This window comes from Ictidomys tridecemlineatus, chromosome 12 (assembly GCF_052094955.1).
Source record: "Ictidomys tridecemlineatus isolate mIctTri1 chromosome 12, mIctTri1.hap1, whole genome shotgun sequence".
Classification (NCBI taxonomy): Eukaryota; Metazoa; Chordata; class Mammalia; order Rodentia; family Sciuridae; genus Ictidomys; species Ictidomys tridecemlineatus.
Genome location: NC_135488.1, coordinates 72,597,224 through 72,620,355, shown reverse-complemented (window position 1 = coordinate 72,620,355; position 23,132 = coordinate 72,597,224).

Below are 23,132 nucleotides of genomic sequence, written 5' to 3'. Positions count from 1 at the left end.
AGCCACACGTGCTCCGTCCTGCCCCAGGCTTGCTGGCTGCCCCACACATCAATGCTCTCTCTCCCCATGTGTCCTGGTGGCACAGGCCCTGTCCTCACGACTCTCTCCCTCTTTCCAGATCCCTGTTGGAGACAGAAGCCCTGTGTGTGTTGGCTCTGCGGTTTTCTGGCTGTGTTATCTTGAGCAGATCAATAACCCCTCACAGCTTTCATTTTCTTTGACAGGCAAAGGAGATGACTGTGCTCACTCTCCCAGCTGTCGTAAATATGGAAGAGAGAGCCCACATCGAGTCCCTCGGTGAGTAGGAAAGGATCTTGCAGGCCTGTGTCACTGTCAGGTCTATTGTGCGGGTTCCACATGAGCACCTGAAGTGCAGCCAGATATAAGACCTAAAAGATCACCATCAGGCAGAGGGACACTTATTTAACATGGAACCTGACTTGTAGGACCCTGAGTCTCATCACCTCTTCCCCCTCTTAGAAAACATAGACAGGGCTAAGAAGTGGTCATCCAGAGAGGTGATGACAATTTGTTAAGTGTTTACATCTAAAATTCACTGTCTTGCTGATTCACACGTGGGCAGGTGCCTTCTCTCTCTGGGCTGGTGGTGAATGGATCTGGAATGCATGCTAAAGTTCTCTTTTTCCCAGGTGCAAGCTAGGGGCCTAAACGACAGTGGTCTCCAAAATGGTGTTTTCATTTCCCAAGGGGAGCACAAGATGAACCACCGAATGTGAGAAGAAAATATTAGAACTTGTACTTACAGATTTTCTTTATACAATTGCATTGGTGTTCTATTGCTGCTGTAACAAATTATCACATATTTAGCAGCTTAAGAAATTGGAAATGCATGATGGCACAGTTTCTATAGTTCTGAAATCCAGCTGGACTTGACTGGATCCTCTAGGTAGAGTCTCAACAAGGCCAAAGTCAGAGTGTCTACAAGGCCATGTTTCTCACTGGAAGTTCTGGGAAGAGCCCTCTTCCCAGCTCTGCAGGCTGTTGGCTGAAGTCAGCTCCTCAAGGTTGGAGGACTGAGGTCTCCATCATCTTGCTGTCTTTGCTGCCCAGGGTGGCCTGTGTTTCTTCTGCAGTATTTTGGGGGGCGGGGGGGCGTTGTCTCCAGCAACAGGGGGCCTCTCATGTTGTAAATCTCTGTTGACCTCTTTTGTCAAATTTCTCTAGCTGTACCCAGAGAAAGTTCTCGGCTTATAAAATCTCCTGTAATTAGAGTAGGCAAACCTGGGTAGTCCCGGATATAAGGTCTTTGTATCAGCAAAGTCCCATTTCCTGCAGAAGGTAACAGTTTCCAAGGATTAATCCACGTTAGAAGGTATTTCATCTGTCAAAATACTAAGAGTAAACAGGCTTTCCTATTGCTCAATACACAGACTCCTACGGCACAAAGGACCAGGGTCAAAAATGGTACTTGGGATGTCTTAAGGGAAAGGTGGGACTCCCAAGACAAGGAGGAGATGACAGAGACATCCTCACTCATGTTTGCTTTTATCGCCTTGTGACAAATTAAAATCTTTAGTAATGTCGCCGTGGCTGGGATTCAGAAACGAGAATCCTGTTTCTCTTCTTCTATTTGGACTTCTACATCTTACACATCATCTTTGGCTACAGTAGCCCAAGTGTTGAAAAAATCAAACCTAGAGCCTTTGACTCAGTGTGCCACAAACTATTATACCAAGGTGTTAAAACCTAGTTATGCCTATTAATCTCATCAGAAATTTGATTATTGGTAATACATCTTAATGAGAACAAAAATTTTGGTGAATACTTAATAGGTAAAATCATTGTAAGTATTTATTTCATCTGTATTGATTCTTAAATTTTACTTAAGGGTTTTTTGGGTTTTGTTTTTTAATACATGGCAGGCTGGCACCAAAGTACATTTTAGTATAAACGTACAAGTAAATATACTTATTAGTTGTAAATTCCCAAAAATGTTTTTGCTGATAAAGTTGCTCAATCAGGGTTTGGTATAGAAAGCTTTAGGTCACAGGGCAGAGACTGTGCTAAGGCAAACACAGACCTTCTGGAGTTATTTCAAAGCGTCTTCGAACTTCCTAAATATACTTTCTTTTCAAAATATTTGGTTCTTGGATTGTGATTGATTTTTTTCAGGCAATTTGGAGAATTTCTTTTGCAAATAGCCCCTTCCCTAGACCCTCTTGTTAAAGGAGACCGACTGTTCTTCCAGGTACTATTTCCTAAGGTGCAAACTGAGAGTGGGGCTGGGGGCCCCCTGGCTTCTTGTGTTCAGGGTCCGGCAGGAGTTGAGGGGCTCTGGAAGGCCATGCCGGGGGGGTTTCCTGTGCAAGACTTTACACATTTGCGGGCCCATCAATCCAGCACCTAGGGGACGGGAAGCCGACAGGGTTTGTGGGGCCAGATAGTCAAATAAAAAAAGAGTTGCTCTTTACTTTCCTGAAGTTAATTAATGCTGAACGGAGCAAGCCAAGTACAGAACCCGAAGAGGCTTTCTCTGAGCAAAGGCTTCGCATTTTACCCATAAAGCCAAATAAGCCTGACCCTGGGACCCCACAAAGGCAGGTCAGGCCTAGCTGGGAGGTACAGAGGAACTAACACTTTTCCCTTCACGCTCCTCCTGGTGTTTCCCTTCTGGGTCTTATTTTATTCATTTTTCCAGTTTATAAAACACACTCACCGATGGGCCCTTGGGGCACATGTGGAAAAGTTTAAAAGACACAAGTACAAAAACAGACTGACTTAGAGTCAAGAACCAAAAACAAGAATTCTCCTCCCGCTGCCCCCACCTCGACTCCTGTCCCCGTTATGCTCTGGGCCTTCCCCTCCCAAATTTCCTGAAAGGGCCATAAAGTTGGGCTTTCTCGGGAGGAAAAAGAGGTGGGTGTCAGAACGATTCTCTAATATCTCTATCCAAGTCTTTCTCTGGAGCCTGGTGCTGTAGCCCAAGGCGGTTTGGCAAAGGGGTTGCTTGAACAAGGGGCTCAGGCCTCAGCAATGGGCAATGGGGCTTCTTCATCTAGTTCCAGGCCCTGGACAGCCTCCAGAACATCCCAGTCACTTCCAAGATATCCAAGATCCAGACCCCTAGCGTACTTATCAGGAGCTCAGATTTCCCACACCAGGAAGGGAAATAAAGACTGTATTCTTCAAGGGCTGTCTGAGCAAGGTGCTCTAAAAGGCTCACTCTTCTCTCCCTGGTTAAAAGTGTGCCATTGAAATTATTTTAATCCGCTCCGTCCAACAGTTTACTGCTAACGTGAAGGGTGGGAAAGAAAAGACAAAAAGGAGGCCGGACATCACTTTTATGGGGAGAAGCATTCACTCACCCTTCTTTCTTTCTCTGAACAGGCATTTAATGAGCACCTACTATATGCCTCAAACTAAAGAGACATCTTAAATGAAACGTACTTGCACTCTGGAAGAAATCGACTTAGTCGGGGGTGAAAGAAGGCCTCTCAGAGACCCACACTGAAGCTGGAACCTGAGTTAACCAACCAGGTGAAGGGGCTTTTGAGGCAGGAATGAGGAGGAGGCTGAGAGTCTGCAGCTCTGCAGGGGGCACAGGGCCTGAGCGGCAGCTGGGGAGGAGCAGTCACACAGGCCTGGCTGGCCCCACTTGGGCCGTAGCTTTGTTCTAAGTACAATGAGTGGAATGACATGATGTATTCACTGTCTTTAAAAAGCTTACATCAGCTGGAGAGGCCACCCACCCACAACCTTACAGCTCTTCAGCTTCTTCCTGGGGTCTAAGAAAAATGATTTGAAAACTCATCCTGGGGAGTTGCTGTCCTCATGGTCTTCATTTTCATCAAGGCTTGGTTTCTGTGTTCACCAGACATGTCTAGATGCTTCGCTGAGAATTTTTCCAGGGCAGATGGGAGAGTGTGGGGAGCACTATGTAATCCTGGTACAGCAGGAGTGATCCCCAGTGGGAGCGGAATTCTGGTTGGTACCCGCTCTTCCTGCAGGGCCCAGAAGGCCACCACTTCCCTCCACGTTCTACCTTCTGCAGGCCATCCACACTCCTCAAAGATGAAAAGATGAATAATGCTGTCCCGTTGCTTCTTAATCAAATGACAAAGCATGACAACTGTCAAGACACTTTTTAAGAGGTCTGTGAACACATTTTTTCCTGAGGCAAAGGAGAATAAACAAAGCCAAGCCATTGTGCAAAGCTTTGGCCACACTGGTCTCAAAATGTCTCCGGGATCCTTCCCCTGACTAAAGGAACCTTCCAGAAGGACATTGTTCTCCAGTGGCTGTTGTGCTGTGGTATGTTTCACAGGAAAAGGAAGTGGGGTCTGGGTAGAAATCAGCTACACGCCCCCCAGGTTCCCCCCAAGTTAACATAATGCCTGTATTCTGCTGCCGATTTCTTAACAAATACTGAGGTGAGCAGTCTTCCGTGATTGATTAATCCTGCTTCCACCCTTCATCCAATGCATGAATAAATGAAAGAGAAGGTGTACTCAGCTGAAAAGGAAAGGAAAAAAAGAAGGGAATCAGAGACACCCCCCCTGGCCAAAACATGAAGAAATAGGCAATTTTCCCAAAAAGCCATCACATAGGTTAAAATCGCCCCAGGGAATGTTTAACTTGCTCCTTGGTCATTTATTTGAGCTTTAGGCCACTCTTGGGCTGTGGTGCTTAATGGAAAGAGTGTTTACCTTAGCAACCGCAGCAAACCAGGATCCGGCAGGCGTGCTGGGAGGACACAAAATACCTTCACAAAGGAGGCCATCAGCTAAGAAAATGTCAGACTTCACATTTGGGGATGCCATCAAGGGATCTTTTAAAAATATTTTTCTGTTAATGATGGCTGAGGGTGGAGAAAGAGAAAGAAGAAAAGAAAGAAAGCACACTCAAGTTTCCCTTTATTTTTCACTCCGCCCCTGCTTTCCCTCCTCTCCCTCCTCTGTTGAACAGTACAAAGCAGGTAAGGCCGTCAGGCAATGAAAAGACCACCTGCGTGCAAGAAGGGGTTCAGAAAGCAACACCTTTTTTTTTCCACTGTCTTGTTGCCCACTGTCAATAACATGCACATATGAAGCTCCAGGTAAAATCCCAGAGGTTGTTTTCCCGCAAGCAAAAAAGATATCCACACGTGTGCTCCTGCAACTCCGGGCCTCTTTTCCCCACACAAAAAATGCATGGCATCTCATGTGCCTGTCTACGATCAGGCTTCCAATGTGCACATGTGTGCACCCACACTCCCACCAGGCAGCCCTGGTTTTTGAGTAGTGTGTGAAGGAGTCCTCTGTGGTGGGGGGTGGGGGGCAATGGGAATTGAACCAGGGTTTTTTACCGTTGAACTATCCCTAGCCCCCTTTTTTTATTATTATTTTGAGACAGGGTCTTGCTAAGTTGCTGAGGCTGGCCTCCCACGTGCAATCCTAGCCTCCCGAATTGCTAGGATTGCAGGCGTGCACCACGTGCCTGGCAGGAATCTGCTGTTTAGATGCAATCAGTTGGACCAGAAACACAGCTGTCTGGACCCTTAAGGTCCCGGAAGCAATGGACATTTGTACTTTCCAAGAAGCTCCAGAAAGCTGTCAACCTGGTGACTTAGCGGAAAACCAAAGTCAGAGATCCCTCAGTTTCTCTTGAGGAGGCTTCTGAATTATTGGGGGACAAGAGGATGAAGCAAATAGCAGGGTAGAAGGGGCTGGTGGGTATAGAAGGACAAGTACAAAAGTACAAGGGCAACTGCCCACTGGGAATCTTACTGCACGTCATGGAGGTGAGGACCAAGCCAGCACCTCGCCCCCTGAAGCACACATAGCTGAGACACCACCATTTCACATGGGAGTGCGCAGCCTCATTGTGCAGTCTTCAGTGGGCAACAGAGCAGACATCTATCCCCCTATCAGCCAGAGATCTCTGCATCTGTTATCATAGGCTAAAGGCACAGAAACAAATAGACCAAAAGGCCACAGCTTGTCACAAAGGAAGTCTGTAGATCTTGGTAGAAGAGAGAAAGGATACAGAAGGGTCTTGGCCTGGAAGAGTCCCACACCCCTGCCACACACTTTCCACAGGTGAGGAATTGTCCTGTCTCTGTTAAAATGCAAGTCAGGGACTGAAAAAAATAGAGTCCCTGACTGCTCAGCTTCTTCTAGGTGACATCTCCATAACATACGGCTGCTACCTCTGCAGTAGCTCTGAATTGACAAACTCCTGTACTCCCAGGAAAATCTTGGTTTACACCTGATCAAAAGGGCAGAAACTGTGCCCATTCACTTTATTTCTAGTTCCTATTGAATGTTGGGGAGATGATCATGGGCAGAAGTCACTTTCCTCCCCTGGATTGGATTCCAATGTCAGAAAAAGGTGAAGTTTGCTGGGTGCCGTGGTGCACACCTGTAATGCCAGCAATTCAGGAGGATGAGGCAGGAGAATTGCAAGTTTGAGCCAATCTCAGCAACTTAGCAAAACCCTGTCTCAAAATAAAAAGTAAAAAGAGCTGTAGATGTAACTCAGTGATAGAGCACCACTGGGTTTAGTCCCCAGCACCAAGAAAAAAGACAAGAAAAAGGATGAAGTCCAAATGCCTCATTGCCTTGGGGTCCTATTCACCCTGTGCCTCCTGGTCCTCACCTGCTTTCTTAGTCCCTTCTCCAGCCTCCTCCTAGTCCCATCTTCACTGAGGCACATCCCAGCTCCTTCTCCCAGGGCCCACCATGCTCTCAAATGCCTTGACACGCTTGCATGCTGTTCCCTCTGCATATGCAGAAGGGCCCTTCCCCTCTGCTGTGCCTGGCACTTCTGTGCACCATTCAAGATGCAACCCAGACATCCCCTTGCTCCCTCCTCTCAGTCCCAGAGTCTTTGGGGAATGCATTCAGTGAACCACTGAACACACTGCTTTGTGTCGGGTCTGTCTCCAATCAGGCCAGCAATTCTCAAAGGCCCAGGAGACACTTGGCAATATCTGCAGATATTTTTGATTGTCCTGACTGAGGGGGATTCCACTGGCATCTGAAGGGTAAAGGTCAGGAAGGCTGCTAAATATCCTACCATACATAGGACAGATCCCCAAAATAAAGCAATACCCCACTCCAGAGGTCAATAGCACAGAGGCTGAGAAACCCTGAACTAGCTGGTGAGTTCCTTAGGACAAGGACAGCCCTTAATTTTGGAATCACCTTAGCAATGTCACAGTGCTACACCATGTGCCCAGTAGTCTCTCTATAGATGGAAGGAGGGATGGACAGACAAACTGCAGGAACTGCCAAAGAAATACGACAAGGACCCTTCCTGGAACTTACTGAATGGGGCATTTCACTCAATTCATTAGACACTATTTCAATACTTGGTTCAATCAGTTAATTTTATCTTTCTTTTTTTTTTTTACAACTCCTATTCTGCTAATTTATTTGTATAAATTATGTTTATCGACGCAAATAATTTACCATCTGAACTTGTTTGTTTTACATCTCACATCTTCACACCCTTTAGTCCCTGGGAAATTTGAGGGACAAAGTGTTACATAAACTGGTTTCAAAGTGTATTTTCAGGAATAACATGTTTTTGAGATGCGGCTTATTTAACTGTGGTTTGCCTACTTCGACTCAGGTAAGAAATAAGCAGGTGATTATTAGACCCAACCCAACATCTCCCCCAGGGTTTCCCCCGCCCCCACCTGGCCCTGCAGAACTTCCAGGTGGAAAAATAGTGACTGCAGTGCATATCCATAGCACAGGGTTGATCCCCTAAAACCCCCAACTTGTTCCCATGACTCCAGTTGTCCCTTCTGTAGCCCAATGGGCAGACATCACAGGGGGACACAGGTGTCACGAAGGCCCTGTCCACTGGTTTCTATGCCAACATGGCCTCAGACTCTACAGAGAACAAGCTTAGAGATAGGCAGAGCCCTCTCCCAGGGCCTCCTAACTCCATCACACACAGGGGAGTCTGAGCTTTTGACAAGCAGATTCGGAGGAATTCCATTCAAGCCAATTGTAAGAGATTTTATTGAACAAAAGCTCTGAGCTAGGCACTATGCTAGAAGCTAGAGATGTAAAGAGAAATTTTCAAAAGCAGAGCTACTGGAGGGAGACAGACACAATCGTTAAAGCCTGTGTATCTGTACAGTGATAGCAGTAAGAAGGGCTATGGCAGCAGAGAGGCACAGGAGGGACACGGGCCTAGCGGCTAGCTGGAAGGGACGAGGAGATTCTGCCCTACAGCCTCAGCTGAGTCTCCAGGGTGAGGCTCCCTACAACTCTGAAGACAGTCCTGGACCAGGTCCTTCCCCCTAGGACTTCAGGGGGAAGAGAGCTTCCCTCATACATTTCTCAGGAGGGGGTGGGGTCGATGGCTAAATCAGGCCTATCAGGAGCGGGCCCGCTGGGGCCTGGGGGTCTCTTGCAGACTAAACATTGAAAACCCTGAACTCCCACAGATGTCAGACTGGCTGGACGGCACAGTCGGACACCTCCAAAAGGCCGTCCACTCCCTGTCTGAGAATAAACAGGACCATGAACTGTTGGATTTTTTTTTAGAGTTTGGTGTGTGTGTGTGTGTGTGTGTGTGTGTGTGTGTGTGTGTGTGTGTGTTTTCTTTAAGGAAAGAAAGAAAATGATGGCATTCCCTTCACTCAGAGGTCAGAGCCTCGACCTGCCCACCCAGCCCCCACACAGCAGTCCTTTAGCCTCAGACTTTCCCATGACTCTGTCCACCTCACCCACCCGCCTCCAGGTGCAGACAACACTTCTGACTCTTCTCTCTGGCTTGAAGACTGAGACTCCCACCTCTGGTAGCCAGGGGCCTCTGCACTCCAAGATTTATTTCCTCAAGCTTCAGATTTGTTCAAAATCACCATCCTAGGTATAAGCAAGCTGCAAGGAGCCATTGCTCTTTGTGCCAGGGTCCAGCCTGTCTCCCACATGCCCCTCATTGGGAGGGATAGCCCCAGTAACTGCTGTGAAGCTGATGTTCCACTAAAGCCATCACTGGCTTTTACCCAAACACTTAGACCCAAGTAATTTTCACAGTTATACTGCATTAGCAAATCATTTATTACCCAAATTTCTCTCAGGTTAAGAGAGAGAGAGAGATCTGGTAAATACAGACCTGGAAAACCCAGGGTCTAGTAGCTTCAAACTAGAATATGTCACAAGGGTCTGTCTGTCCAGCTCACAGGCTCCCTGCTCCTTCTCACAGTAGGGCAGCCTCTGCCATCTCAGCCCCACACTGGACTCTGTCTCTGTCTCTCCTCCCAGATCCGGGATGCCAAACTGACAGCTTTAGAAGTGTGCAGGGGAGTTTCCGTGAAGTCCCCTTCCATGTAGCACAGCTGGAACATCCTCAGTGGAGGGTCTTCATGATGATGAAGGGTGAGTCGAATTTCAAACTTCCTGGAATTCAGAGGGGTCCAGTGTGCACATCTTTAATTTAATTGGTATTTATTATTTATCATCCCTTCATAAGCCGAAGAGTTTTAAGTCTATAAAGAATTAGACATATGAACTATTCAGATCTGCAACCCAGAGTATAACGATTAATCACTGGACTTCTTCCTTTTTTTTTTTTTATTTTTGTAAAAAATGGCTTTACCATTCCTGCTTCTCCCTAAAACATATTTCTCCTTTGTTAACCTTAAAAAAAGAAAAAGAAAAAAAAATCTCTCCCCCCAGGAGCAAGAGGAGGGCAGGTATATTGAGAGTCAACTCAAAGCTGGCCTTTAGCCTTCAGAGATTTCCTCAGATGATGGACCATATATTAAGCAAAAAGGCCAAGCTGAGGGCAACCACAGTGCCCTCGGCCCACATCCTTATGGTAGATTGGATGTCTCTTCCCCGACTGGCTTCAGTTCAGAAGCTGGCCAGTGCAGACACACAGATGCCCAGGTCCAGGGATGTTCCAGAATCCAGAACTCTCCCGCTGCCTTCGAAGGGCACAGCCACCACCAAGACCCCAGTCAGCAAAGACCAGCAAACACAGGTCAAGTCTGAAGGAGACTTCACTCTGCTGAGCAACCCATCTCCTCCAGAATGTTCTTGTCATAGTTCAGTGTGATACCTAAATCCCTTCCACAAGTCAGAAAGCCTTTGACTCCACCAAGAAGTAACCACCTGGCATTAGTTCACACTTAGAAGACCTAGATGACATCCTAAATGGTCATTGAGGTGTTTTCAGCAACCCTGGTGGGAAGACCCTGGTATTTTAATTATATGTGGATTAAAAATCCTGGCTTCACCCCATATTCGCTGTGTGATCTTGGCTGAGTTTCTTAACCTCTCCAATGGTGAGTTTCTCCATGTGTAAAACATCTAACTCACTGAGTCATCATAATAAGTCAAGGTAATAACGTAAGTAAAGTGCCTGGCACAAAGACGGTCAATTTTCTTCTTATTCTTGCAGGGAGGAAACGTAAAAGTGGGGTGAGGAAAGAAAATGATTCTTATTTCTCCATTGAACCCAGAATCAGCTCTATCTTCCCTGGGATATAAATAAGAATTTGCAAGTAAACTAAGCTATAAAAAAAAAAAAAAACATTGTTAGGAAGCTTGCCTATAACAGCATACTGTGATCTATGTGCTATGCCCTGAATCAGCAAACTTTTGCTGTGAAGGAACAGATAGTAAATATGTTGGACTTTAACTCTGCCATTGAAAGCAGCCATAGACTCCGGCAGCATCACTATGTAAAAGAGCAAATACAGGGGCTGGGGATGTGGCTCAAGTGGTAGCACGCTCGCCTGCCATGCATGCGGCCTGGGTTTGATCCTCAGCACCACATACAAACAATGGTGTTGTGTCCACCGATAACTAAAAAATAAATATTAAAATTCTCTCCCTCTCTCACTCTCTCTTTAAAAAAAAAAAGAGCAAATACAGCTTGCAAAAACAGGCAACCGTCCTTGTTTGGCCCTTGGGCTACAGTTTGAGACCCTTGTTCTATGCCAACTAGTCCCATGTTTTGTGACTTTCCTTAAGCATCATGGGCCACTTTAGAAGATCTTGCCATATTCCATACTGGAGTTTCAAAAAGTACTGAGGTAATGGTCATGTCTGCAGTCTCCCAAGTCCTCTGGTGATGCTTGCTAATAACCTGATACAATGCCCAGAGTCCCAACCCCAGGCTCTCTGGCCACAGGAAGCTGGGTTTAGCTTTCAGAAAGACTCAAAGTTAAGGAGAGCACTTTTTCCCCCACATGTCCTTTATCTACACACACACATCAAGCACAGCCGTGAGATGGAGCAGATGCCATTACCCTACATAACAAACTTTAAAATCAAGGCATGAGGATGGGGAGACTTGTCAACCCAAGATCATATGGCTGCTTAGTGACAGAACCAGAAATGAAATCCAGTCCTTGCTCCTTCTGCCATATCACAATATCTCCCCTGCCCAGTTTCGCCTGCTCAATCTCAGGGCTTTCAAAACTGGCAGTGAGTGGACATCTCCCTCACTGTATTTTTTCAAGTAGAAGCAACATGAATGAAGAAACTTGTATAGATGGGAATAAAAGGCTTGCCGCAATGGGATTCATGGACATCTTGGGCATACTGCAAAAATTATTGCTTGCTTCCAAGAGTGACATATGCAGCCTCGAATCAGGGCTGGGGCTGGCGGGCTAGGGCAAGGCTGCCAGTCTGAGTCACCAGCCCCAGGCCAGTGCTTTTCTGCACAGGGCCACTGTCCAGTCTCCCAACCCATTCCTGGCCTCTTGTGTCTCTATCCAAGCAAGTCATTAAGCAGATATAATTGACCTTGACCTATTTAAGGACATCTTTCAAAACAGCAGCTGGTCTAAATGGGGCACTGAGCATTCACATCCATCCTGCGGGTACTGCTTGGTTTCTAGAAGGATTCTTCCCACCACAATGCACCAAGGAGTACAGAATTTTTGCAGTTCCCTAAAATTGAAGAATTCTTGATTTGGTCAGAAGTGTTAGCTGATGGGAGAATTCAAGCCTTGTTTGTGAGCCCCATCTTTCTTCTCTCTGCCAAATGGACATCTTAAAATTCTGCCTGTGCCCCCACGGACTTATGTACAAACTGCCTCTAACTCTCTGAAATTAGGACTAGATAGAAATCTGACCAAATGAATAATGAGTAATATATCTTGAGAGTCAACTCCATGCCAGGCACTTTGCATGTCATAATCATTTAATGTTTATAACAACTTCATTGCTGAGTTATTATCATCACCATTTTGGAGATGAAGAAGGAAAGATCTCAGAGAAGATGCAGCTTCCTGTGATACTCCACATTTGAACCACAATCTGTAGGTCTCTAGTGTCCTCCCACCCTCCCTGACCTGTGCTCGTTCATGGAAGTGTGTGACTCTCATAAATCTCAAGCAGCCTCTAGGTCTCAAAAGCAAAGTCTGGGAAACAATTCTTCTCTGGAGCTCAGGTCTCTGTGCCTGGTCTACCAATATTCAGTGTTCCAAAGATGAAGAAGGTAAGATACTACAGGATGCACCAATCTGTGTTACTAAACCAACGTGCCCAAGGTCTCTTCCAGAGCAATAGTGTTTATTGGGGACCAAAGTGACAGGAATATATATCTATCAATCAGGGTCTAAGTAAAGACTGTTGCTTTTAATTTTTTTTTTTTTTTTTTTTTTTTTAGCTATAGATGGACACAGTGCCTTTATTTTATTTATTTATTTTTATGTGGTGTTGAGGATCAAACCTAGTGCCTCACACGTGCCAGGCAAGTACTCTATCATTGAGCTACAAATTTAGCTCCCTAAAGTAAAGATTTTTAAGCTCTGGTGACCAAAGCCAGGGGGAAAGTCTGATCCACAGAGGTTAAAGGGCAGCCATCAGCCCGTGCAAGCGGCTCCTGCCCTTCAGGGCAACAGACTTCCTGGAACCCAAAAGTTCTAACTGCTGCTCTCAGAGCCACTTCGAAGGCATCTGGCCACTGGGTTTGATTCATCTCGTCTAGATTTCGGGAGATGACCCAACTCTGGGCTGTAGGTCCACAGCTCACCTTCAAGAATACAGACTCGAAATACAATACTGTCAATCTCCAGCCACTGGACCCGAGGACAGGGATGCAGACAGGCCTGACCACAGAGAGAAGGGAAAATGTGACCCTCCAGGACTTCTCATGCCATTGCATTAAAAAAAAAAAAAAAAAAAAAAAACCATGGAGGAGTCAAATTTCATTCATTTCTTCTGGTTTATAAAAAGCAAGTCTGAGAGTTTGGGTGAGAAGGCAATGCAAAGGAAGGTCCCTGAGGTACAGAAACCCAGACAGCCCATGTGTGTGTGGGGAGGGGGGCGACACACTGTTTGACAAAGGTGTCATGTGATATTAAACATGGTCTCAGACCTGCGAACACTGACCTTCGCCCCTTCCAGCACCACCCCCTTCTCCCCCCTGCTCCCCCCATTTCAAATCTGAAATGTAGATTTGGCTTGAATACAAAATACCTTCCTCCAACTAGAACTGAACGTTTGCACACCCCGACTGCATTGAAGTGATACAATGCCGGGGTCAGAGCAACACAAAATACTAGGACCCCTAGACATAACACAGACTCGATTTCTAAACACTATTAGAGCGGCTGGCAGTCCCCAGCCCCCTCCCGACCCAAGTCGCAAATGCAAAGGGGTTTTTACTCTATCTCCCTCATGCCTGTTTCCCTTTCAATTTCTTTATTCATTCCATGTCCTGGTGCTTTAATTTTGCTTTCATTAAAATATATATATATATATATATATATCAGACCTTATCTAGAACCAGCCCTTCTAAAACCGGACCAGTGTGGGAGAAGGCACCTTAAGGAAGGGTGTGGAAATCTGTTTGCAACTTTCTAGAGTGTAATTCTAAACCACAAGGAAGAATATCCTTCCGCCCTGTGCAGCTGAAAAATTTAACAGATCACAACAGCCTTTCTCATTCAGAGGTAAAAAGTGGATTCTGCAGAGAAGGACTTGTAGGAAAATTCATCAGAAAGATGATCTGTCTCCTCCAAAATGCTTACCTTTGAGTTTGGGGGAAGTGGGCATGTGTATGCTTGAGTGGGCAACGTGTATGCATAAGTGCACAGTCGTACAAGTAAGTATACGTGTGGGAGAGTGAATGCGTGTGTGAATACAAGCTTGTCTACATGAATTTGTGAGTGTGTATGCGTGTATGAAAGTTTATAAGTGTATGAATTTATGAGAGTGCCTATTTGTGCAAGTGAGTTTGCATGTGTATGTCAGTGAGGGTGTGTAGATGTCAGTGTGTATTAGTGTGTGTGTGTGTGTGTGTGTGTGTGTGTGTGTGTAGGGGCGTTAAATGGAGAAAGATGGCATCTGATGAACCAGCTGGATTAGAGGGTCTCCTAGCTACCCCTGGAACCTGCCATCCAACCCATGCTCTGTAAATCAAGGCAAGGTTGAGGTTGAAGTGACCTGGAGGTTTTCGATGACTCAAGGGACAGATAAACACAAAGTCGACGGCACTCCGAGGAGTCCGCTCTGTTGGTGAAGAGGCTCTGAGCATGTGGGGATTTTGCTGTAAGTCCCAGGAAAAGCCCAGGAAGAGTCACAAGAGGGAAGGTCGAGCAGGTTGGGAAAGCCCCCAGAACAGACACAAGGGAAAAGGCAGGACTCAGTGTCCACTTGGCCTTCTGTCTAATCTGTGTGCCTGCCCCAAGTATGAGCTCTCCTGCAGGAGACCTGCCTAGGCCTGGGGACTGCTGCACTGCCACCTGTGGGGGCCGAGTTCCACCAGTTCGACACTCCTAAAGCCTTCCTCAGTCCACTTCTACCCAAGTATTCCCTCCATCCCTCCTAGTCCCCAACACTCAAGCTGCCAAATGACAAAAGACTCCAGAATTAGAATTTCCTTCTTCCCCCATAAATGAATGCTCTTCACTACCCCCTTATATTTCTAATCTCTTAAACTCATTTAATTATGTCCAGAGTAATTAAACTTGCTATCAGGGATCATCTGGAAGGCAAGTTAATACATTTTAATTTTACTTATACAATGAATCTTTGATGGCGCATGCGCGGCAGGGACGGTGCCTGTACACACATCCCTGCATCATTTGCTCATGGGGACCATTGGCTGCAGAGGCTGGCAGGATGGAAGCTGGCCAGACTCCCCCAGACACACCAGGAGACCAGAACACCACTGTGGCCCAGGCCTAGGGGTGGAAAGGGATTTGTGGGGAATATTAAAACAGGTCAGGGTAGGGCTCAAGAATTTCCAACACCCTTTTGACCAATGGAAATGCCCAGGATTTAAACCAAAAAGAAAAAAAAAAAAAAAGATCTTCCTCATTAAAACCTGGAATTGGTATTTCCTTTTAAAAGCAGAAGGGGTGGGGTTTTAAAAAATAATATTAAGTTGTGGCTTGTTATGAGCCTCCTTCCCCTTAAGCAGCCGGAGAGGCAAAGGTAGGCAGAAGCGAAGGTCCCCCTGGGTTCCCCTTCCAGAAAGAGGTACCCGCCTGCCATAGGTACAGAGGAGTCTCTGCCCAGGCCAGGACCCGTCACTTTTAAACACAGAGAAATAAGTTTGCATAACTCCATGCTCAACATTTATCAGGCTGTTGATGTTGGGCAAGTCCTGTCCCTACCAGCTCCCCGTATCAAGCCAGTCTCAGTTTTGTCATCCGTGAAGAGTTGAGCAAGAAGCTTGCCAAAGTCCCTCAAGCCAGGATGCTCCATGATTCCACACTTGTCACTTTTACCCCTCCCCCCCTCCCACCAGGGAAATGTGCTTCCTTGGTGGGAAAGGGTTGCTGGCAGTAGAGTTCCCCAGCAAGGGACATTAATCCACATGGGGACAGTTAGCATAACTGAAGTTTAATCAAATAAATGGCTAAAATGTAATCGTTAAGTGGGAGCCTGCCTGTGCCACCTGACAGATGGCACACCCCTGATCCCTCAGCTTGCCGCATTGCTGGACACCCTCCGAGGAGCAGGGTGGGACCCAAGCGGTTCTTGCTCACCTCCAATTGGCCCCAGGCCACTCAGGCTGGTGCACGGGAGAGGCCACTTGTCACCAGAAGGCCCCATTACACTAACAAGCAACCAAGATAAAATGGATAACTCTTTGAGGGGGCAAAAGCTCCCGGGTGGGAAAGGCACATGGTAAGGGAACACACCTCCCTGGAAACAGATGTCCTGGTCCTATAACACAAATTGCAGTATCACATCCCCAAAATGCAAGCCCTCCCATAAATCATTCAGGGGAGCCTGTTTCGTTTTCCTGTTCTGATGAAAGTGACCCATGTGTGGGGCACAAGGCCAAAAGCCCTGCCACACTCCAGCAGCTCCACACTTCCCCACAGCTTACTGTAAAGGTGCTGACCAAAACCACCATGGCGGGGACCGCCCCGCCTGCTGCAGAGTCCCCACTCCCAGGCTGCTGTCCGCAGCTCCTGCCCTCCCCACCCTCCTGGGCCACCCCTGCCAGCCCCCAGTGCCCATCCACACAAGCCTCACTTCTCTCTCCTCTCCTGCATCATCCCAAGTGGCATCAGGGGATCCAGGTCACATTTTTTGTTTTTTTAATTTCTTCCTCTCTTGTTCGGACATTCTCTCTGACTCTACCTGGCATTGTTTGGTTTTTTTTGCAAAAGTGTTTTCTCTCTCCCCCCCCCCCCCGTGAAGTTCCTTGAATCAACTTTATTGAGGTGTGATTTTTATAAACAAAACTCACCAAGGCTAAGTGTACGATTTAGTGAGTATCAAGTGCACACGTCGCAGAACCACCACCACTCTCACGCAGAGAACATTTACATGCTCTCTTATCCTGTTTCAGTCAGTCCTCTGACTCTTGACAATCACTGACCTGTTTTCTATCACTATTGCTTTGTCTTTTCTAGAATTTCACTTAGAGTCATTCAGTGTGTCCCCTTCCACGGCTGTTTTCTTTCACTTAGAACAATGTCTCTGAGACTTATTGATAATATTGCATGCATAAAGTACTTTCTTACTATTAAAATTAATTTAGTATTCTTTTTATTACAGAGTATAATATTCCACTGCATGGCTATATATCCCAGTTTGTTGACCCACGCATCAACTGATGGATATTCCAGTGGATATTTGTCTAATCTACAGTCACACGGGATTTCTGTTTTCTTTTATAGTTTTAATTTGTACAATTAGGTCTATGATCCATTTTGAGTTGATTTTTGTTGGTGGCAGGAAATATGGATGGATTAAAGTTTCTTTTGGCATATGAGTTCTAATTATTCAGTTTGATGGAAAAACTTATCCCCGATTGAACTGCCTTTTCATCTTTGTCAAAATTCAGTTGGCATCTATCTGTGGGTTTGCTTTTAGATTCTATTCTGTTCCATCAAATTCCACATCTCTCCAATATACGAAAACTGTATGTCTTTGTTGTAACTTTTAATCCTGTTTTGTTTTTTGGTTTTGTTTTTTTTTTGGAAACAGAATTGAACCTTTATTCCTACACTTCATCCCTAGCTCTTTTTATTTGTATTTTGAGATAGGGTCTCCCTAAGTCATTGAGGCTGGGCTTGAACTGGGAATCTTCCTGCCTCAGCCTCCCTAATTGCTGGGATTACAGGCATGCCCCACCACACCTGGTAACTGTGAGTTTTAAAGTCAGGTAATATGGCTGGGTGCTGTGGCACACACCTGTAATCCAGGCTGCTCCCGGAGGCTGAGGCAGGAGCATGGCAAGTTCAAAAACAGACTCAGCAAAGGCGAAGTGCTAAGCAACTCAGTGAGACTCTGTCTCTAAATAAAAAATACAAAATAGGGCTGGGAATGTGCAGTGGTTGAGTGCCCCTGAGTTCAATCCCCAGTAATCCTCCCCCCCAAAAAAGTCAGGTAATATGAAGTCTTCCAACTTTGTTTTTTTTTCATTTTCAAAATTGTTTTGACTATTCTAGATATTTGCATCTCCAAATAAATTTTAGGATAGGTTTATCAATGCCAACAAAAAAAGCCTGCTGGTATTTTGATTGAATTTGCATTGACTCTATTGATCGATTTTTATGTTTTAAGCGCCTGGAGGAGAAGAAACCTGTCTTACATCTCCCCCTGGTTTTTGAGTAATGGTGAGACATGTGCTTTTCTTGGAAATATGGCTCTGACTGGGAGCAGGGAAGGTGAAAATGGACAGACTGAAGGTAAATCTAGAGAAAAGCAAGGATAGTGTGGAGTCCAGTGCAGACATGAGGACAACAAGTGGGAACTCTTGGGTGGTGCCCTGTGCCCTGGGAGTGGGCCAGGAAGGTGGTGATAGGAAGGAGCCAGTGTTTTCCCATAGCCAAGGTCAATGTGCTTCTCAAAGAAAATTCCAAGATGCCCTAAACTTGCAGATTCTAGGAGGAGCTAGTGATTCCTAGAGCCTGGGATCTGGTGATCAATCATCAAGGAAAGGAATAGAAGTTGATTTCATGTCTGTGTGAGTTGGCTTCTCCTAGAAAGGGCTAGAAAAGCCTTAAACGTCTAGCCCATGTTTAACAACTGAATAAAACAAGAACTGGGGAGAGAGAGAGAGAGAGAGAGAGAGAGAGAGAGAGAGAGAGAGAGAGAGAGAGAGAGAGAGAGAGAGATATCAGCGTTAAATAGTGAATTAGCAGCACAACTGGAGCTAGAACACAATTCAGGTCTCCTCTGAGCTTTTCTCTATATCCCAGGCCTTTTTTTGGGGGGTGAGGGAGAAGGAGGAGGTGGGGTAATATATGTCTTCTCCTGTCTGTCAACAGAGCCATTGGCTTCCAGAACTGAGCTCTAAGAACTTGGCCAGATGGTTCTCCCAGAAAGTCAGAGACTGACTCCAGACACACGGCTCTCCTCAGGTCTCCCACTTTCTGACCACTCCTCAGCAGGCACCATTTTCAGAAGCGTTTGGAGACCTCTCCTCCAACTCCCACTATACTCACTATCCCTGCCACTTGCTATGGGCCAGCTTTGGCTTCCCAGGTATTTTAGTGAAACAGAAAGGACTGTGAAGGCTGAGGATGTGGCTCAAGAGGTAGTGCGCTCGCCTGGCATGCGTGCGGCCTGGGTTCGATCCTCAGCACCATATACAAGGATGTTGTGTCCGGTGAAAACTAAAAAATAAATATTAAAAAAATCTCTCTGTCTCTCTCTCTCTCTCTCTCTCTCTCTCTCTCTCTCTCTCTCTCTCTCTCAAAAAAAAAAAAAAAAAGAAAAGAAAGGACTGTGAGCCAGAAGCCAGTCCTGATCTCTGGACCCCTCACTCCTTAGGCAAATCACTGAATGTCACCAAGCCATGGTTTCATCACTCTGTCTAATAGGGCTGGTAGCAACTGCCCATCCCGCCTGCTCTGGAGGCCTGTAAGGACATAGTGAGAACAAGCCCACGTGCCTTCAAATGTCTTCAAGGTGGCATACAGTGGAAGACGCAGGGGTGAAAGTACACTCCAAATCACACTTTTCCTGAAATGTCATTGCCAGAAACAAGAGTTACACAGGGAGAGTCTTGCCTGCACCCTCTCTCCCTGCAATTGGACCCCTCCTTCTCCTGCTGGTGGGAAAGCCCAGTTCCGTCCTTTCACCCCCAGTGTGTGTGTTTTCACCTGTGTAGCACATAAGCGAGTGGACACCCCAACTCTCCACCAAACTCTCCATCCCCATCTCTCTTTCTAGAAAGGGGGCCTTCCCAGAGAGATTTGAGCTCATTTTTGCTGGATTCCACTCCCAGCCCACTGGGCTGCTGGAGTCCCAACCTTGCAATGCCCTTCTCTCCTTCACAGGTCAGCCTTGTCAGTGTTGGTCCATCTTCTCAGAAGCATCCAGTGGCACCTGATTTTGCTCCTCTGTGGCTGCCTTAAGACACCCCAGGGGCCAAATGCCCCCCCCCAAATCCTTCTATATGTAAACCAAGGTTGTCTGATTGCTTAGTGAAGTTTTGAGCCCATCTAAGGAGTGGGAAGATCTAGAAGAGCCAAGGATGATGGTTCCTTGATATCAAACACTGACCTTTCTAAAAATTCGCAGACAGCTCAGACTCCACCTGGTTCCCAGAGATGTGCTCCTTTGGCTTGCCTTTTTGAACCAGAAAGGAGATCCTCCATCTCCCCTGAGCTGACCACTGCTCCCTTAGAGACAGCCTGCTCTTTTTGGTGTTGCTGAATTCCTCTCTCATTCCCGCAAGGCCCCAAACTCAGCACGCCAGGAATTGACCCCAGGCTCTGCTTTATCTCTCCTGCTTTGAACAATTTAATTACTAAATTAAGGTAATACCATTGTTTTTCTAACCACAAATGGCATTAAAATGATCCATGTCGCTAATGGGTAGCTGGATCTCCCTCCAGCCACCTCCCCCACCCACATCCTAAGCCCCAGCCACCCCCTCCCCCCAAGGAGAACAGGACTGTCTGATCTCCAGTGAGAGCGCCACATTTCCATGCTCGAGTGTCCAGAGTGAATGGGGTGAAGGCGGTGCCCGCACTTTCTCCATGGCTGAGTTGCAGGAGTATTTGCATAATAAAATGCGTTAACAGCTTGGAATTAATCATCGCTGTTATCCTGAATGGCCTAAGAACTATTTTCTGGGGCCTCTCTGTGAAAACTATAGATGGCATTTGTAGGTAATGGAGCCTCTGTATATTTTTCTAATTATCACTACATTTTTCTGCCTGTCTCCAAAATGTGCCCCCATTCCAGAATATCATACATTGTTGTCGGTATCTTAGAATTTTTTATCACATAAAACATCTTCGAAGTCCCCATCCCGTAACCATGCATGCCTTTACGCATGAGAATGATATTGGAATGAGATGGTAGGGTTTGCAAGGGGCAGAGTAATGACCCAGTTTGAGGCTTCATCTACAGATGATTTAAGGAAAGTCACACATCCTGGCTAACCCTTGGTTTCCTCTGCTGTAAAAAAAAAAAAAAAAAAAAAAAAGGGATGTGGTAGGTGGCCTTCTAAAATGGCCCCACTCTGGTATCCACACCCTTGTGTAATCCCCTCCCCTTGACTGTGGGCTGGACCTGGTGGTTTGCTTCTAACAAAAAGAATACAAGAAAAGAGATTGGATGTGAATTTCAAAATCAGGTTGGAAAAGCCCTTCTCTTTCTTTCTCCCCTTCCAACCCTCGCAGTGTGCTCCCTCCGATGAGGTTGGCTACCATGTTGGAATTGCTCTGCAGAGGCTCAGGTAGGAAGGAGCTTAAGTCAACCTCCAACCAACAGCCACTGAGGAACTGAAGCCCTCGGTTCAGCAACGAACCAGGAACCGAATCCTGCGAACAGCCTCAGAGTGAGCTTGGAAGTAGCCCCTGCCCACTTGAACTTGGAGAAGATGGCAGCTCTGTAGCCCTGCCGGGCACTTTGACCACAGCCTCCTGAGAGACTCTCAGCCCAGCTAAGATGCACCTGCATTCTGACCCCATGCAAAGTGGGAGATAATAAACATGTGTTGACATCAGTGCTAAGTTTGGGGGTAATTTGCTGTACAGCAATAACTGATACTATTTATTATTTAGAAGAAAAACCATGCAAACTACTTCACAGGGAGGTTTTCTGCCATAAGGTAATAGGATTGTGACTAGTGAAGCACCACAGAGATGTGAATTCTCATTTGTTTTTAGCCCAGTGAACTGTTCCTAAATGCTAAACTTGCTCCCTCTGAATGGCCGCAGCAAGCTCTGCTCTGCCCCAAGTGCCTCCACTCTCTTGCTTCACACCTTGGGTTTGTTGTCGCTAGGCTGTGGGCAGAAGCCAGTGGGTGGACAACAAGGGAAAGTCAACCAGCAGCAGCTGGAAGGCGGTCCCCACAAGGATATACCAACCTGACTTCTGGCACTGACAAACTCCTACCATTAATAATGGTGATAAGAATCGTCATAATTGCAGCTCCTACCATTTATTGAGCAACCTGTATGTGCCAGGCGCTTTGCAAACATTTTTTTCAGATCTTCATCACAACCTGGAGAAAAATTCAGTGTGAATCACTCGTTCCAGGGTAAGCAGTTAGAACCTGTCGGAGCTGGGATTAGAAACAAATTCTACTTGCTTGTAATTACTCATTATCTTTTACGTGTGCAGCTATAAATAAACTATTTTGATAAAGACAGAACGCATTTGTTTTGTGTCTTTTCTTCCCACATTACACTGAGTCATAAGCCTTTTCTCATGTCACTAAATATTTTTTGGGAAAAAAAAATTCTATTTTTAAAGGCTACATAATATTCCATTATCAGGCAGACTTACCCTACATTTATCATTCAGCATTGAGGTTATTTCCAGGTGGTTTACCATCATAAATTGCCCTATGAAAAGCATTCTTTTATATACAACTGTGATCACATGTCTGATTTGTTTTTTTCCCCAGGATAGAGCACTAGAAGTGGGACTGCCTGGTCACGTAAGTCGATGTTTTTTAAGGCCTCTGACGCATGTTGCCAAATTGCTTACCCAAAAGGTTGTGCCAATTCATATTCCCACGAAGATAAACACTTAACTTTGAAAGCAAAGGGAGTCGGAAAGTGTGAAATAAGCTGACACCTTGTTTAAAGGAACAACTCCTAAGTTTCCCACCAGGGCCCTCTAAGGACCCCAGTGAACCAGTGGCTCAGGAAACATAGCTCAGCCTTTCTGACTGGCTGCTAAAATTCCCAACGTCCCCAATGTCATTTTATCACCGTTGTAGGAGGGGATTGGGTGGAGTAAGAGGGGAAATGGAAGCATTTGCATGATAATAAACCCGAAACTTAATAATCGTGCTCTTAGAAAATGTGTATATGGTCCTTTCTTGAGGCGGCTTTCACAGAATTGGATGACCTTCTCCAAGGGGATAAGGATATTTTTCACTGCCAGATCTTCAGTGAGGGCATTGAAATTATTTCTATACACATACAAGAGAAAGAGGGAGCTGAGGTACAAATATTTAGTTACCCAGAGAGAGGAGAAAAGATACCACTATGGCAGCAATTCTCCAGATGGTACTTAGGGGCCAAAGGAAGATTCAGAACAATTTTTTTTTTTTAATTGTTAAAAATTTCCACCCCAAATTGTTATGCATTGATATAGCCAAAGAATAATTGGCCTATTTTAACCTTTTGAACAATTCCATTTTATTTCTATAAATTGGAGAAGGAGAGAGGAAATGAACAATTAAAAAAAAAAAAAAAAAAAAAAAACAAGGGAAGATTGGTTAGGAGAGGGAGACCAATAAAGCCCGAAGAAGTTGCTTGGGTTTTCAAACTA